Below are 18,107 nucleotides of genomic sequence, written 5' to 3' on the forward strand. Positions count from 1 at the left end.
CATCTCTATACGATGTTCTGATGCAGAGATATAGGTCTTGCTAAACGGTTGCTAGGGTACTCTGTTTGGTTGCTAGGGAGTGGCTTGGCTGATGCCAATGATGAAACTGCAAAGGCTTCGTGTCAGTATGAATGATATAAACCAACTCTCATTTCTCTGTGACATTCAGAATGACAGATATCCCTCTTTGGATTTTGGTTGCTAGGGTACTCTGTTTGGTTGCTATGGAGTGGCTTGGCAGATGCCAATGATGAAACTGCAAAGGCTGCTTGTCACTATGAATGATATAAACCAACTCCCATACCTCTGTGACATTCAGACTGGAAGATATCCCTCTTTGGATTTTGGTTGCTAGGGTACTCTGTTTGGTTGCTAGGGAGTGGCTTGGCAGCTGCTAATGATGAAACTGCAAAGGCTTCTTGTCAGTATGAATGATATAAACCAACTCCCATCTCTATACAATGTTCTGATGCAGAGATATACGTTTTGCTAAACGGTTGCTAGGGTACTCTATTTGGTTGCTAGCGAGTGGCTTATCAGCTGCCAATCATGAAACTCCAAAGGCTTCTTGTCACTATGAATGATATAAACCAAATCCCATGCCTCTGTGACATTCAGAATGGAAGATATGCCTCTTTGGATTTTGGTTGCTAGGGTACTCTGTTTGGTTGCTAGGGAGTGGCTTGTCAGCTGTCAATGATGAAATTCCAAAGGCTTCTTGTCAGTATGAATTATATAATCCAACTCCCATGCCTCTGTGACATTCAGAATGGAAGATATGCCTCTTTGGATATTGGTTGCTAGGGTACTCTGTTTGGTTGCTATGGAGTTACTTGGCAGCTGCCAATGATGCAATTCCAAAGGCTTCTTGTCACTATGAATGATATAAACAAACTCCCATGCCTCTGTGACATTCAGAATGGAAGATATCCCTCTTTGTATTTTGGTTGCTAGGGTACTCTGTTTGGTTGCTAGGGAGTGTCTTGGCAGCTGTCAATGATGAAACCCAAAGGCTGCTTGTCAATATGAAAAATATAAACCAACTCCCATGCCACTGTGACATTCAGAATGGAAGATATCCCTCTTTGGATTTTGGTTGCTAGGGTACTCTGTTTGGTTGCTAGGGAGTGGCTTGTCAGCTGCCAATCATGAAACTCCAAAGGCTGCTTGTCAGTATGAATGATATAAACCAACTCCCATGCCTCTGCGACATTCAGAATGGAAGATATCCCTCTTTGGATTTTGGTTACTAGGGTACTCTATTTGGTTGCTATGGAGTGGCTTGGCAGCTGCGAATCATGAAACTCCAAAGGCTGCTTGTCAGTATGAATGATATAAACCAACTCCCATACCTGTGTGACATTCAGAATGGAAGATATCCCTCTTTGGATTTTGGTTGCTAGGGTAATCTGTTTGGTTGCTATGGAGTTGCTTTGCAGCTGCCAATGATGAAACTGCAAACTGTTTTTGTCAGTATGAATGATATAAACCAACTCCCATGCCTCTGTGACATTCAGAATGGAAGATATGCCTCTTTGTATTTTGGTTGCTAGGGTACTCTGTTGGTTGCTAGGGAGTGGCTTGGCAGCTACCAATCATGAAACTCCAAAGGCTGCTTGTCAATATGAATGATATAAACCAACTCCCATCTCTATACGATGTTCTGATACAGAGATATTCATTTTGCTAAACGGTTGCTAGGGTACTCTGTTTGGTTGCTAGGGAGTGGCTTGGCAGTTGCCAATGATGAAACTGCAAAGGCTTCTTGTCACTATGAATGATATAAACCAACTCTCATTTATCTGTGACATTCAGATTGGAAGATATCCCTCTTTGGATTTTGGTTGCTAAGGTGCTCGACAATGGTTGCTAGGGAGGGGCTTGGAAGTGTTGAGGTGATTCATGATTGGCTGTTTACTGCCCCGAGTCAAATGAGACCACCCCCATGTTTCTATGACAATTCAGTCTGGAGATATCTCTTTGAACTCTTTCAATGGAAGTCTATATAACTTGTTGCTAAGGGGCTCTAAATGGTTGCTAGGGCGTGGCTTGATAGCTTCACAATGATCCTGATAGACTGATTGGTCGTCTGAGTAAAATGAGCCCTCCCCCTTGTCTCTATGACACTGTGATCCAGAGCTACGTTCAATACAAAGTCCCTATGCAATTTACCATAGTAGGAAAAGCATGTGTGTTTCACGGGACGTTCCTTCCCCATAGTAAGTCAATGGGGCAACTTTGGGCATCTCCTGCCCCCCAGGGGTGCAACTTTTACCCCATTGTGAGGTATGTTCTTACAGAGCCTGTCAGCCTCTTCAAATGTGGCAAATCACACATTTCTGCGAAATCCTCGCTCAGAGCTACGTGTGGTCAAAGTTCGTCGCAATGTTAAGTCAATGGGACTTTTTTGGCCGCTTTTTCGCCCCTGGGGCGAACACCGCACCCCCGATCGCTTATAAAAGTCATAGCACACCTCTCCTTAATGAGCCGGTCGATTTGACACCTCATTCATGGCTCTGAGACAAACGGTGTGGGGCGAGTTACGCGCCAAACTTTGTCCAGAATAATAATAATAACTAGAATGTACATTTCCTGAAGAAAATGTGAAGTGGTGCTTGCAGTGGCAAAATTCAGCACGGTTGCTAGGGTTTTACTAGGTGGTTGCTATGGTGTTCTGGGAGGTTTCCAAGGTATTCTGGGTGGTTGCTAGGGCGTTGCTAAGTGGTTGCTAGGGTATTCAGTGTGGTTGCTAGGCAGTTGCTAAGGTGTTTACCATAGTTTACCATGATTCACCACGATTTACTATAGTTTACCATGATTTACTATGGTATGCCATGATTTACCATGTTCAAGTATGATTTACTGATTCAAGCATGATTTACCATAGTTTACCATGATTTACCACGATTTACCATAGTTTACCATAATTTACTATGGTATACCAGGATTTACCATGTTCAAGTATGATTTACTGATTCTAGCATGATTTATCATAGTTTACCATGATTTACCACGATTTACCATAGTTTACCATGATTTACTATAGTATACCATGATTTACCATGTTCAAGTATGATTTACTGATTCTAGCATGATTTACCATAGTATACCATGATTTACCATGTTCAAGTATGATTTACTATGATTCTAGCATGATTTATCATAGTTTACCATGATTTACCATAGTTTACCATGATTTACCATAGTTTACCACGATTTACCATAGTTTACCATGATTTACCATGTTCAAGTATGATTTACTGATTCTAGCATGATTTACCATAGTTTACCATGATTTACCATAGTTTACCATGATTTACTATAGTATACCATGATTTACCATGTTCAAGTATGATTTACTGATTCTAGCATGATTTACCATATTTTACCATGATTTACCACGATTTACCATACTTTACCATGATTTACTATAGTATACCATGATTTACCATGTTCAAGTATGATTTACTGATTCTAGCATAATTTACCATAGTTTACCATGATTTACCACGATTTACCATACTTTACCATGATTTACTATAGTATACCATGATTTACCATGTTCCAGTATGATTTACTGATTCTAGCATGATTTATCATAGTTTACCATGATTTACCATAGTTTACCATGATTTACTATAGTATACCATGATTTACCACGATTTACCATAGTTAACTATGATTTACTATAGTATACCATGATTTACCATGTTTTAGTATGATTTACTATGATTCTAGGATCATTTACCATAGTTTACCATGATTTACTATAGTATACTATGATTTACCATGTTCAAGTATGATTTACTGATTCTAGCATAATTTACCATAGTTTACCATGATTTACTATAGTTTACCATGATTTACCACGATTTAGCATAGTTTACCATGATTTACTATAGTATACCATGATTTACCATGTTCAAGTCTGATTTACTGATTTTAGCATGATTTATCATAGTTTACCATGATTTACTATAGAATACCATGATTTACCATGTTCAAGTATGATTTACTATGATTCTAGCATGATTTACCATAGTTTACCATGATTTACCACGATTTACTATAGTTTACCATGATTTACTATAGTATACCATGATTTACCATGTTCAAGTATGATTTACTGATTCTAGCATGATTTACCATAGTTTACCATGATTTACCGTAGTTTACCACGATTTACCACTATTTACCACGATTTACCATAGTTTACCATGATTTACTATAGTATACCATGATTTACTATAGTATACCATGATATACCATGTTCAAGTATGATTTACTGATTCTAGCATGATTTATCATAGTTTACCATGATTTACCATAGTTTACCATGATTTACCATAGTTTACCATGATTTACTATAGTATACCATGATTTACCATGTTCAAGTATGATTTACTATGATTCTAGCATGATTTACCATAGTTTACCATGATTTACCACGATTTACCATAGTTTACTATGATTTACTATAGTATACCATGATTTACCATGTTTTAGTATGATTTACTATGATTCAAGGTTGATTTACCATAGTTTACCATGATTTAGTCAAAAGAGCCAAGTCCCATCTCTATACTATGTTTTGATGCAGAGATATACGTTTTGCTAAACGGTTGCTAGGATACTCTCTTTGGTTGCTATGGAGTTGCTTGGCAGCTGCCAATGATGAAACTCCAAAGGCTTCTTGTCACTATGAATGATATAAACCAACTCCCATGCCTCTGTGACATTCAGAATGGAAGATATCCCTCTTTGGATTTTGGTTGCTAAGGTGCTCGACAGTGGTTGCTAGGGAGGGGCTTGGAAGTGTTGAGGTGATTCATGATTGGCTGTTTGCTGCCCCGAGTCAAATGAGACCACCCCCATGTTTCTATGACAATTCAGTCCGGAGATATGTCTTTGAACTCTTTCAATGGAAGTCTATGGAACTTGTTGCTAGGGGGCTCTAAATGGTTGCTAGGGCGTGGCTTGATAGCTTCACAATGATCCTGAGACACTGATTGGTCATCTGAGTAAAATGAGCCCTCCCCCTTGTCTCTATGACACTGTGATCCAGAGCTACGTTCAATACAAAGTCCCTATGCAATTTACCATAGTAGGAAAAGCATGTGTGTTTCACGGGACGTTCCTTCCCCATAGTAAGTCAATGGGGCAACTTTGGGCATCTCCTGCCCCCCAGGGGTGCAACTTTTACCCCATTGTGAGGTATGTTCTTTCAGAGCCTGTCAGCCTCTTCAAATGTGGCAAATCACACGTTTCTGCGAAATCCTTGCTCAAAGCTATGACTTGTCAAAGTTTTTTGCAATGTTAAGTCTATGCGTTTTTTTTGGCCCGTTTTTTGCCCCTGGGGCGAACACCGTACCCCCGATCGCTTATAAAAGTCATAGCACACCTCTCCTCAATGAGCCGGTCGATTTGACACCTCATTCATGGGTCTGTGACAAACGGTGCGGGACGAGTTACGCGCCAAACTTTGTCCAGAATAATAATAATAAGAAGAAGAAGAAGAAGAATAATAAGTATGAGCAATAACAATAGTGATGCCTTGCTTTCAGCAAGCACCACTAATAAGTATGAGCAATAACAATAGTGATGCCTTGCTTTCAGCAAGCACCACTAATAAGTATGAGCAATAACAATAGTGATGCCTTGCTTTCAGCAAGCACCACTAATAAGAAGAATAATAAGTATGAGCAATAACAATAGTGATGCCTTGCTTTCAGCAAGCACCACTAATAATAATAATAAGAATAATAAGTATGAGCAATAACAATAGTGATGCCTTGCTTTCAGCAAGCACCACTAATAATAAGAAGAAGAATAATAAGTATGAGCAATAACAATAGTGATGCCTTGCTTTCAGCAAGCACCACTAATAATAATAATAAGAAGAAGAATAATAAGTATGAGCAATAACAATAGTGATGCCTTGCTTTCAGCAAGCACCACTAATAATAATAAGTTTAAATAGGATTTCAGTAAGTTGGCTTTCCCAAGCCAACTTAATAAGTTTAAATAGGATTTCAGTAAGTTGGCTTTCTCAAGCCAACTTAATAATGCAACAAAGTTTGTTCCTGCTGTACATCAGATCTAGAAGAATATACTGTCATAGTCCAGTCAAGTAAGTTCAGTGTTGATTAATTTCTGTTCTAAAAAAGTTATTAACCCCCTGAGGTCGGCTGTCGCGCCGGCGCGATAGGCTCGTTTTTTTCCTTATCAGTGCAACAGAGACGAAAAATACTCTGTTGATTTTGATCTTACATACTTGTGTTTTACATCACTCGATCCTGTTAAGTTTGTATTATTTTTGTGTATACTCACAATAAAAACAAAGTGTTGTGCTTTTTTCCAAATAAAGAAAAATAAACATGATGCGAGTTCTGCTTTCTCTCTGTCAGTGTAGTCCATTCTGAAACGCGTCCGAAAATGAACTATAACTTAGCCATTTCTCAGTCAAACAGACATACAGACACACAGGCATGAAGCTTGAATTCTCTTCTTTTAAATGAAGTAATTTTTATATAAAAAATATATTCTCAATTTATGTAATATGTATGAAAAGAGAGAGATGTCAGTCATTCTCATGTCAGCTCATTAAGTTTTAATGTGACTCCGCCCACGGAGAGCGCGCGCTATTCAAACGCAAATAATCTGAGGTGATCCAGGCAAACCCGTGAACAGCCACATCAGCTGGATAACACACACAGCGAGTTCACTTTCAGACTCATGTAGTTTACGACGCTGTGAGGAATAAAACTATCTTGATAATAATCCTGGAAAATTTACCTCAGAAGTGCTGGAAGTTTCATTTCGAGGAGCAAAGGGATCCGGCTGAGGAATAGGTCAGTTCTATATCTGCTTTGTTATAATCACAAGTGTCTGTACACGCTGAGTGAATGAACGCACAGTTGCGCGCTGTTATGTAGCTACAGCTTGCAAAAATACTGTTTAAAAATGAATCGCGTTTCTGTGTGTGAATGAATTAACAGCTTTTATCAAACTCTATTGCTATACTGAGATGAGTAAAAATCGGATAGATTATAAAGTTTTTACTGCAAAATACTGCCACATTAAATAAGCTTATAATGTTGCCAATTTCTGCTCATATGAGTTGAATTACGTATGATAAAAAAAATAAAAAAATAATATATATATATATATATATATATATATATATATATATATATATATATATATATATATATATATATATATATATATATATATATACAAGGATAGATGTAAACAAAATCTTAAAAGGTCAATATAAGCCTTCTCTTTAAATAATTTTATTATGCTTTATTAGTGACACATTTGGGTAGAGAATTTATTCCAAATCTGAAAATACAGTATGAGAACAATTAACTGCACAATTACTAGAAATGTTTACCTTGGATATTATACAATTTGCAAGCACAATTTGTGGAAAAACAACAACAACTGTGAACCAATTATATATATATATATATATATATATATATATATATATATATATATATGGTAACACTTTAAAATAATGGTTCATTAGTTAACATTAGATAACATATTAACTAACATGAACTAACAATGAGCAATACATTTATAGCAGTATTTATTAATCTTTGTTAATGTTAGTTAATAGAAATACAGCTGTTCATTGTTTGTTCATGTTATTTCACAGTGCATTAACTAATGCTAACACATACAACCTTTGATTTTAATAACGTATTAGTAAATGTTGAAATTAATATTAACTTAGATTAATAAATGCTGAATAAGTATTGTTCATTCTTAGTTCATGTTAACTAAGGTAGTTAACTAATGTTAACTAATGAACCATTATTTTAAAGTGTTACCATATATATATATATATATATATATTGTCCTTGCATTCTTTCTTGTGGCTCAGTCACACACCTGAATGAAAGGCTCATTAAGTATGCAGCCTCATTATGCGGGGGCCCATTGTCTCCTCAGGTGCGAATCACGCCCATCCGCATATTGCCTTTCCAAACAAAAAGTGTAGTACAAAATTTAAATCAATGTATTGTTTTATGTGAATGATTAGGAAGGATGATTTTCACATCATTTTGAAGAAAAAACTCTAGGCGACAAAATGGATTATTCAGAAGTCTTATTGACACATATTTAGTATGTGTTTTGTGGCCTTATTTCAGACATTTTCATTTTTTGTTTTTTCAATAACCATGCATAAACATTATTTTCTAAAAAATACAAACATGTACATACATGTTGCTCACATATTATGGTAGCCCTGTTTGTGCTAAATAGAGTGTAATTACACCTTTGCCATTAATATGTTTATAAGCAACTGAAAAAAGCACAAATGTAAGAGCATGTCAGAACATCTCAAGGACCCCCAAAACACCTTACACCCCACAGGGTTAATTTAGTTAATTTATTTATACAGCTGCTCTGGAGAAAACAGTGATGTCATCGTCCAGCTCAGCTCAGTTCTCATATTATGGTGTCAATGCAGGAGATCAATAATATTGTAGAATATTAAGTGTCTCCAACTAAGCAAGCCAGAGGTGACAGTGGCAGGAACTCAAACTCCATCAGTGACAGAATGGAGAAGAAAACCTTGGCAGAAACCAGACTCAGTCGCTCAGTTCTCCTCTAAACAAAGAACGAACAGTGTTTGATTATGATTCAGGCATTACAGGTCCGAAGTCAGATTGGATCTGAACATTCAGAATATTTATCCAGTACCATCTGGTTGAAGGTTTCCTTGTTTGACTTTGGATGAAGGATTGGATCATTCTGTAAAGTTACACAAACACGTGTGTGTGATGATCACTGTGGGTTTGTGTCTGTTGATTCTGTTGAATGTGATTGTGTCTGTAGTGTCTCTTTATTCACCATCAGCTGATCCAGAGAAGGTCAGACTAACATCTAAAACCTAGAAGTAAAACACAGACAGTCAAATGTGTGTGACATTATTGTGTTATCCACATTAGAACAACTAAAAGAAACTACTTAGATGATTAAGTGAGAGATTATAATACTGCGATACATCATTGCTAAAGCTGTTTTTAAACATTCAGATTTTTATTTTGCAACATGAATGATGACCCTTGACCCTTATCTAAAACCCAGTATGACTGTCCTCTTTCTATGTCATTGGCTCAGTTTTATTTATGATGAAGAAACAAGTGATAAATATTTACCATTATCTTCTATTGCAATTGACATTCTCCCAAAATACATTATTTACGGATAAAAAGACAATGTTAAAAGCAAAATATTTAATTGTTTGAAATGAAAAGAAACTTGAAGATATTTAATTGCTGCTATAAACTATTGTAAAGAAGTTAATGAATCAAACTCTTATTAAACTTATTTCTCTTATTAATTTTTCGCTTTACTGTTTTATGTGTTTTCTATCTCATTGTTTGTTTTCTTGGCTTTTGAAAAGCACTTTGGTCAACACCAGTTGTTTATAAACGTGCTTTATAAATACAATTGTATTGTATTAAACATGTTTGAAAGTTAATTTTGTTTCTTCTTCATTTACTTTCCTTGTGTGGTGAATTACACACTATAATTAAAATATGAACAGTTTTAATCATCACTACTCACAGAAGCGTCTCCAGTTTATAATGTGGATCCTCCTTCAGATAAGAGAGCAGCTTCATCCCTGAGTCTCTTAGATTATTTACAGTCAGATACAGTTCTCTCAGGTGTGAGGGGTTTGATCTCAGAGCTGAAGTCAGAGCAGCACAACCTTCATCTGTAACACCACAATCACTCAACCTGTAGAGAACAATGACACTCTTCAGTCTCTCAGTCCAGGATCTACAGCTCAGATCAGCAGGAACTTCACAATCAGACACTTAATCCACGTCAACATTAACAGGTCCAGTCTAAGGTTCAGACCCGCTTCTACAAACTGCTTGAGGGGGGTTGGTTCCCAATTGATAAATATTGCAAGAATATTCGATAACACTTTATTTAACCCTCTGAGGTCGGCAAACGCGCCCGTGCATTTTGCTGGATTTTCTCCACATTGTAGCACTATAAACTTAAATTACTCCGTCCTTTATGGTCATACAGAAAAAAGAAATATAAAAAAAGAATCTGTGATATTTCTACTTTTGTATGTGTCCACTTACAATCAAATCAAAACATTGTGCTTTTGTAAAATAAAGAAAATAAACAGGGTGTGCGTTCTGCCTCTCCGTCGCGGTGAACTTTTTTTTCTTGAGCACGTCTATAAACTGAAACAAAACTCAGCGAATACTTGTCACACATTTATGAGCCATATAGCTTTATAAACATTTAAGTGTGTACTTTTAAATGGTCGGATTCAAACTGAAAACAAATATTCTCTGTTTAAGTAATTTGTATAAAACCAACAAGATGTCCAGCTTCTTAAACGCTTCCTAATTAATTTTTAAATTTACCACACCCACTCGCGCAAAAGAGATTCACATGCAAATCTCCACATGGAACGCGATCGCGCTCATTAGACCTACCTCAAAAACAAAACACCAAAACACTTCACATGTCTCTGCTTTTAGACGCGCCTGAGCTTACATTGGATTTACATCAGAAGAAGAAGAACGCGATTTGAAGACAAGAAAGATGTAAGGTAAGAAATAATTACTTACATATTAGTTTGCTGTTGTTGCATAAATTTCACATTGCAGTTGAACTGTTGCTAGATATATGGTGAATATTATAATATTTAGACCCGTGTTTACTTATACTGTGTTTGTGGATATCTGCTCAAACGTAGATATGTATATGGTAACAATAATGTTTTATATTTGAGCGCGATCGCGTTTGAATGTATTTGAATGTATCATATTTTGCAGCGCGATCGCGTTTAAATGTATCATATTTTGCAGCGCGATTGCGTTTGAATGTATCATATTTTGCAGCGCAATCGTGTTTGAATGTATCATATTTTGGATCGTGTTCGCGTTTGAAAAGTAAACGGATTCACTATTATCTCATTTCATATCATCATAACGAATGGAAACATTTGAAGTAACATGATAATCAATATATTTTTCTCTAGCTTAGTTGCTACTGAAATCTTTTGGAAGATTTATACTGCTATTGTTATTATTATTTTATCTAGTACTGCGCATAGCTTATGCCTACAAGGCACAACAAACCTGGTGTTCATTATATTATATATTGTTGGAAACATTTGTGTGTGTGTGTGTTCTGTGAATTTTAAAAAGCAATTTTAACCAGAAAAAAATTTAAATTTATTCCCAAAATCGTGCAGGCCTTTCTCTTGATATCAGTATGTTCATTTTTTTTTTTCAGGGCCCAGATGCCACTGAGGACTTCAACATTCACATGAGTCTCTGTAGATGAACATGGTAAAGTGAAAATCAAACACCTTGGAAATGAAAGGTATGTACAATGTTTTTAGGAATGGCACAAAGGTCTCTGTCTTTGGATCATTGTTTTCAATAAGTGCTTTTTTGGCATTTGTTGTGTATCTTTGGACTATGTTGTGTTGTAAATAAATCCAAACAATTTAAAAGCCATTCTTTTTTTAATCTCCTCATTTACAGTATTGTGCAAGGTTGCTCAGAATGACAGGGCCTGATAGCTCCTAATAGGGCCGTTAGGAGAGGGTCTTTGTCTTTCTCAGGTGTGAAAAGCTTACATATTAATGACCTCCGCATAAAGCTTTCTCACACAAAACACGTCGTAAATTTTTTAAATCAATATATTGTCTTATCTGAATGAGCAGTCGGGGTGATTTTGACATAGTTTTAGAGCAAATATTCTAGGCTACGTGATACAATTTTCAAAAGTCTTGTGAAGAAATAATCAGTATGGGTTTCATGGCCTTATTTCAGTGAGATTTTTTTTTTTTTTGTATTTTCACAAACCACGCATAAATGACATTATCTCAAAACTACAAACTTTTACATACATGCTGCTGATATATTATTGTAGCAGAGTTTGTGCTGAATACAGTGTAATTACACTTTAGCCATGAAAATGTCACAAGTAACAGAAATAACCAGAAATGTCAGAGCATGTCAGAACACCTCCAAGGCCCAGAAAACAGCTCAGACCTCAGAGGGTTAGCAGTGTCCTTGTTACATATTTCATGTACCTACCATAGTAATAACAGTAGATTATGCATAATTACATGCAACTAACCCTTAACCAAATCCTAATCCTCTCCTAACCCTATAGTAAGTACATGCAATTGCTTAATATTACTCAGTACTTAAATATATAATTACACTGTAACAATATCATCTTAAAATAAAGTGTGACAGAATATTCATTTTTTATGCAAGTACTCAAAAATCATCAACATATCTGTATATGAACACAGTTGTCTCATCTTTACATCATTCAGTCATGTTTATACTATCCTTATATTGTAAGATGATGTCTTAAAGAATCTAATGAAAATAAAAGCAACAGACCCATTAATAATTTCACAGTAGATATTTTTGTAAGACAATCATTATTTACCATACGAGACATTTTATACAAACTTACCTGAGTATTTCTAGTTTACAATGAGGATCCTGCAGTAGATCAGAAAGCTGCTTGACTCCAGAATCTCCTACTTTATTCCATGACAGATCCAGTTTTCTCAGGTGTGAGGGGTTTGATCTCAGAGCTGAAGTCAGAGCAACACAACCTTCATCTGTAACACCACAATCCTTCAACCTGTAGAGAACAATTACACTCTTCAGTCTCTCAGTTCAGGAAACACTGATATAAATAAGATATATATGAATTAGAATTGTATATGAAAGAAGTTGTCACCTCTTCACATCATCCAATCATGTTTATAACTATCAAAAACTATAAGTAAAATGACCTCAGAAGCTTTGGAAAGAATCTACTGAAGATTAAACAACCTTTTCAGTTTCTTGATGGTAAACTTTTTTTATATATTTTATTTTTGTATATCATTCATTATTCACCACAGGAGAAAAACAGACGACGTTGAGACTTTTATAAAATCTTACCCGAGTATTTCCAGTTTACACTGAGGATCCTGCAGTAGATCAGAAAGCTGCTTGAGTCCAAAATCTCCTACTTTATTTAATGACAGATCCAGTTCTCTCAGGTGTGAGGGGTTTGATCTCAGAGCTGAAGCCAGAGCAGCACAACCTTCATCATTAACACCACAATCACTAAACCTGTAGAGAACAATGACACTCTTCAGTCTCTCAGTTCAGGATCTACACCTCAGATAAGCAGGAACTTCACAATCAGACACTTAATCCAAAGCTCCATTAAGAGGTCCAGTCTAAGGTTCAGACCCGCTTCTACAAACTGCTTGAGGGGGTTAGTTTCCTTATCATGTCAAGGTCAAGGTAGCATTTATTGTCTCCCTTAGGAGAAATTTGTTTTAGATTAGGGAAACTGCTGCCACATCAAGATATAACACATATAACATACAACATATAAAATGAAAATAAAAGTAAAACACATTTCAATCCCAAAATCCTACATCATAAAAACAGTACATATATCATATATCAAAACACAACACAGCCCTCAGTTCCTGCCTCTTGTACCCTCTATTACCATTATTTATCCTCCTGCAGTTGCTCATTAATTAATTTAATAGACAACAGTAAAAATGGATATTTATATCGGTTATACTTGCATAATGTAATCTCCGACCAGAGTTCATCAGCGTATACTCAGGATACAACACATGCGAAGAGTCTAATAAAATCTTGTTGGCCTGCTGGAAGGTGCAAAGCTCAAAAATATCCTGTAAAGAGTTAATTGTCTGTGTCCCCATGATTTTTCCTGCCACTCTCAACACATTATTTATTTGGGCTCTCAATTTTACTGTTAAACTTCCGAACCAAATAATAATTCCATACCTTAAAACAGACTCAATCGTTGCTTTATAATAAATTAACATGATATTACTGCTCACTCCAAACAATCGCAATCTCCGTAAAAAATGTAAACGCTGGTGGACCCTTGTGCACACCCATGATACATGTGTGTGCCACTTAAACTCACTATCAATGTAAACCCTCAAATATTTATACGAAGTAACCTGCTCAATAGCTTCACCATGAACCACAACAGAGCTCCTATACCCCACTGATCTGGGGTCTATGATGACCTCTTCAGTTTTTTCATTGATCTGTAGATAATGATCGTCACACCAGCCCACAAACGCTTCTATAGCAGCTTTGTAGTCGTCAATACTGCAGTCTCTTGTCAACAATTGCAATACTACTGTGTCATCCGAAAATTTTATAATAAATTGATTTGATTGCTGACTAATGCAGTCGTTTGTATACAAAGTAAACAGAAGTGGCGAACTTACGCACCCTTGCGGGGCCCCTGTACTATTTACTGCAACATCCGACAACACTGAGTTAAATTTCACCTGTTGTGTCCTATTTGTTAAAAAGGAATAATACCAATTAATTATAAAATGATTAACTTGTAGATTAATTAATTTCTCTAACAGTTTGTGTGGTTGAATGGAGTTGAACGCAGAACTAAAATCAATAAAAAGCAGCCTAGCATATGCAGCTGGACTCTCCAGATGCTTTAAAACAAGGTGCGTTAATGTAGAAACCGCATCATTAGTACCACGATTGCTTTTATATGCTAATTGATACTGATCTAAGGATGACTTCCTTACGCAGCTCTCCTATTATAATCTTCTCAAATGATTTCATAACATTGGATGTTAAGGCCACTGGCCTATAATCATTAGTGTTCAGAGGGCATGAATTTTTTGGAATTGGGATTACAATAGATTTTCTCCAAAGCTCTGGTACTGTATGCGTATCAATTGAGGGCTGGAAAAGGCGATGCCAAACTGATGTGAGCTCCTCAGCAAATGTCTTTAAAAGAAAACATGACATCCCATCTGGTCCCGTTGCTTTACTAGAACATACATTTTTAAAATCCCTTGTAACATCCCCTGAATATATTAATATTCTATCATCACTGATATTACAGTTTACATTACCTAAAATATCATGACATTCCTTAAAAGTGTCAGTCTTAAATCTCATATAAAAATTATTCAGTTCGTTTGCTTTATCAATTTCATTGACAGCGAATAATGGCTTATTTTTCGGGGTCATGTTGGTCATTCCTCGAATTGAATTCCACAGTTCATTAGTATTACATTTTGCCAACTGTTCAGCCTGTTCCTTATATTGTATTTGTGCTACCCTTAGTTGCTGGTTAAGGTCCTTTTGTGCTGCTTTAAGTCCCATTGTATCCCCTGTAGGCCATTTTTTTTCTTTTTAATGCAATCTTTAATTCCCCCTGTAACATATGGTTTGTTATTCGGATACCTCTTAAAGGAGTCATGACCTGTAATTTTCACTTTTCCACGAGAAAAAATGTATGTTATGATTGCCTAACGATTATACACTGGCCGGGAAGCCGATATTTAAAAGTGAAGCGTTTGTTTACCCCTGGGTTCGTCAACCAGCCCACGTGCACGCGTACTCAAATACGTGATGTTAATTTATACCATATATGGACACCGCAGACCTATGCTGAAGCGTTACCTGCGGTGTCAACCCCCCTCCTTCCTGCCACCAATCAACGCGCCCCTCATTTGCATTATTACAATGACCGTCCACGACAGCCAAAATATCGCATCAGATCGCACGAGACAATAATGCCTTCAGAAATAAGGGTCATAGGAGCTCTGTGTTTATTTTTTTTCAACTTTTCTTTTTTAGAAGGGCCTGAAAGACTATAATAGAGCGTGGGTATCCAAGGTAATACTAGGTTATGACTCCTTTAATAGCTCTTTGAGGGGTAACTAGATCCACACAAAAGGAGATTTATGCCGCAATTGTTTCAGTGACCATATCTATATTTGCATCTTGATAAAAAATGTCCCAGTCCGTACAGAGAAAACATCCCTTTAGCTCCTCTATACTATCACTTGACCACACCTTAACCACCTTTGTAACTGGTTTACTTGTTTTAAAAACTGACCGATAGGTGAGGAGCAAATGAATAACATTGTGGTCAGAATTACAGAGGGGGGGTCTGGCTTTAGCTACATAAGCATCCTTAATGTTGCCATAACACTTGTCAAGGATATTATTTTTCATCGTTCCACACTTCACGTATTGAAAAAACCCTGGTAAGGATCTCTCCAAACCACACTGATTAAAATTACCAAGAATCAATACAGGTGCATCAGGCTTAATTTGTAAGTGCTTATGAACACAATCAGCAATTTGGCTAGCTGCCCTATGAACGTTCCCACTAGGTAGAATGTACACTGCACAGACAAATATATTGGTGAACTCCCTTGGCAAATAATACGGACGCAAAGTAATACACAATAGTAGGACTGCAAATGCTTTCCCTGACCGCAAAATTATGGCACCAGCTTTCATTAATATAAATACAAATAACCCCTCCTCTTTTCTTTCCAGAGTTCGCATCTCTGTCCAAGCGTAAGTGGGAAAACCCATCAATTTGTATTAAACTGTCTGGTACATTATCACACAGCCACATTTCTGTAAGGACCATCAGACCACAGCTCCGATCTGCTGTATATCGGCTGTCCGGTATCCACAATCCTGTTTGTAATTCCTTGCACCATGCAGCTAGTCAAAATTAGCCACATTACGGTGAACAGTTTCATATTTATCAGTCTTCGTGGTCCCCTATTCCGGCCAGCGCTCGCATATAGTAATTTAAATGGCCATTGTACGATCATAAAACTAAGGGCAAACAAACCCGACAGAAACAAACTCGACAGAAACAAACAGGTAACTCGCAGCAAGAACCCTCCTCCATGTCGCCTGCAGAGCAGCGCCATCTTGATCATGGTGCTTTGTCATGATTCATGTAGCTTTGTCTTGAATGCGGAAAATGTAGCTTTGATCACAGGAATAAATTACATTTTAAAATAAGTAATTTTGAGTAAAACGGAAAATAGAAACAGTTATTTTAAATTGTCATAACATTTAACAATATTAGGGACACGTTTGTGTGCAATTTGTTTTGTGATTTGACCGGAACGAATAGAGACTCTCCGCAATGGCATAAAGTGATAGATTGAAGCATGCGTCCATGTGAAGAGAGACAGTGTGCGCACGCTACAAGAGAACACACTGTATCCGTGCCACTGATAGCAGCGGCAACGAGCACTCAGCTTGTTTTAAAAACAACAGATTTCAGCAATTAATCGCCTCTTCTTTAACAAAAGAATGCTCTGCTAGTTAACTGGAGATGTTTTATTTATTTTTATTAGGTACATCCGTGCTGTGAGATGTTTCAAAGAGTGGTGGGGACATGTCCCACGTGTCCAACTCGCAAATTACGCCTATGACTGAATTTAAGACATCTTATCTCATTATTATGAACATAATTTTAAAACGCTTTTACCAAAATTCATCATGAAAGATCTATTGTAAAATACATGATTGATGTTTGCTTCATCATTGGATAATGATATGTTTTTAGGCTAACTTATTATAGCCTAGGCCTACACTTAATTCTCTGTTGCACTTCGTCTTTTTGAACGTATGCACAGGCATCTTTAAATTTGAACAACAGCAAAAACACTGTGTTTACAAAGCACATCAATAATGATCCGCTTTGCACTCATGTGTAAATAGATTTTACCATATCAAATATTTGGGTCTTATACGATTTTATTTATAATTTATTGTGGTTTTCTCACAATCACAACATTACATGCAGTTAATTTATCAGACACTGATAATTATGTTAATTCTATTTTTAAAATGTAACATACTCAAATAATCTATAAGCATATTTAACAACCGGATGAAGACTAATAATTCCAAAGTGTTTACGAGCAATTTGGTCTGGCCTGTAGATATAGTATGTTCTTCAATGCACCATCTGGTGGACATTCTGGGAAAAACAACAGATTTATTTCAATTCTAAAAAAATCTGCTGACAGGCTTGATCGGCATTCCATGGGGAAAAAACGTGTATTCTTAATTACCACATCTGTACCATAGTAATTACAGTAAATTATGCATAATTACATGCAACTCACCCTTTAACCAAATCCTAATCCTACCCTAGCCCTATAGTAAGTACAAGTAGTTGCTTAATATTACCCAGTACTTAAATATATAATTACACTGTAACAATGA

At 36.4% G+C, this 18,107-nt stretch overlaps 1 pseudogene across 1 annotated transcript in view; it reads right to left on the bottom strand.

Moving 5' to 3' along the window:
• Window positions 1–8,372: 8,372 nt before the first annotated feature.
• Window positions 8,373–18,107, bottom strand: part of LOC308697128 — a 370,896-nt pseudogene continuing 361,161 nt past the window's right edge. Inside the window, exons 15-18 of the transcript in view lie at window positions 12,978–13,151; window positions 12,499–12,672; window positions 9,592–9,765; window positions 8,373–8,911 (exon numbers count right to left, since the gene is read on the bottom strand). The product of the transcript in view is annotated as an uncharacterized misc_RNA (transcript). The remainder of the gene's footprint in view (window positions 8,912–9,591; window positions 9,766–12,498; window positions 12,673–12,977; window positions 13,152–18,107) is intronic.

The sequence above is a fragment of the Scardinius erythrophthalmus genome, assembly GCF_964197995.2.
Source record: "Scardinius erythrophthalmus genome assembly, chromosome: 10".
In the NCBI taxonomy this organism is placed as follows: Eukaryota; Metazoa; Chordata; class Actinopteri; order Cypriniformes; family Leuciscidae; genus Scardinius; species Scardinius erythrophthalmus.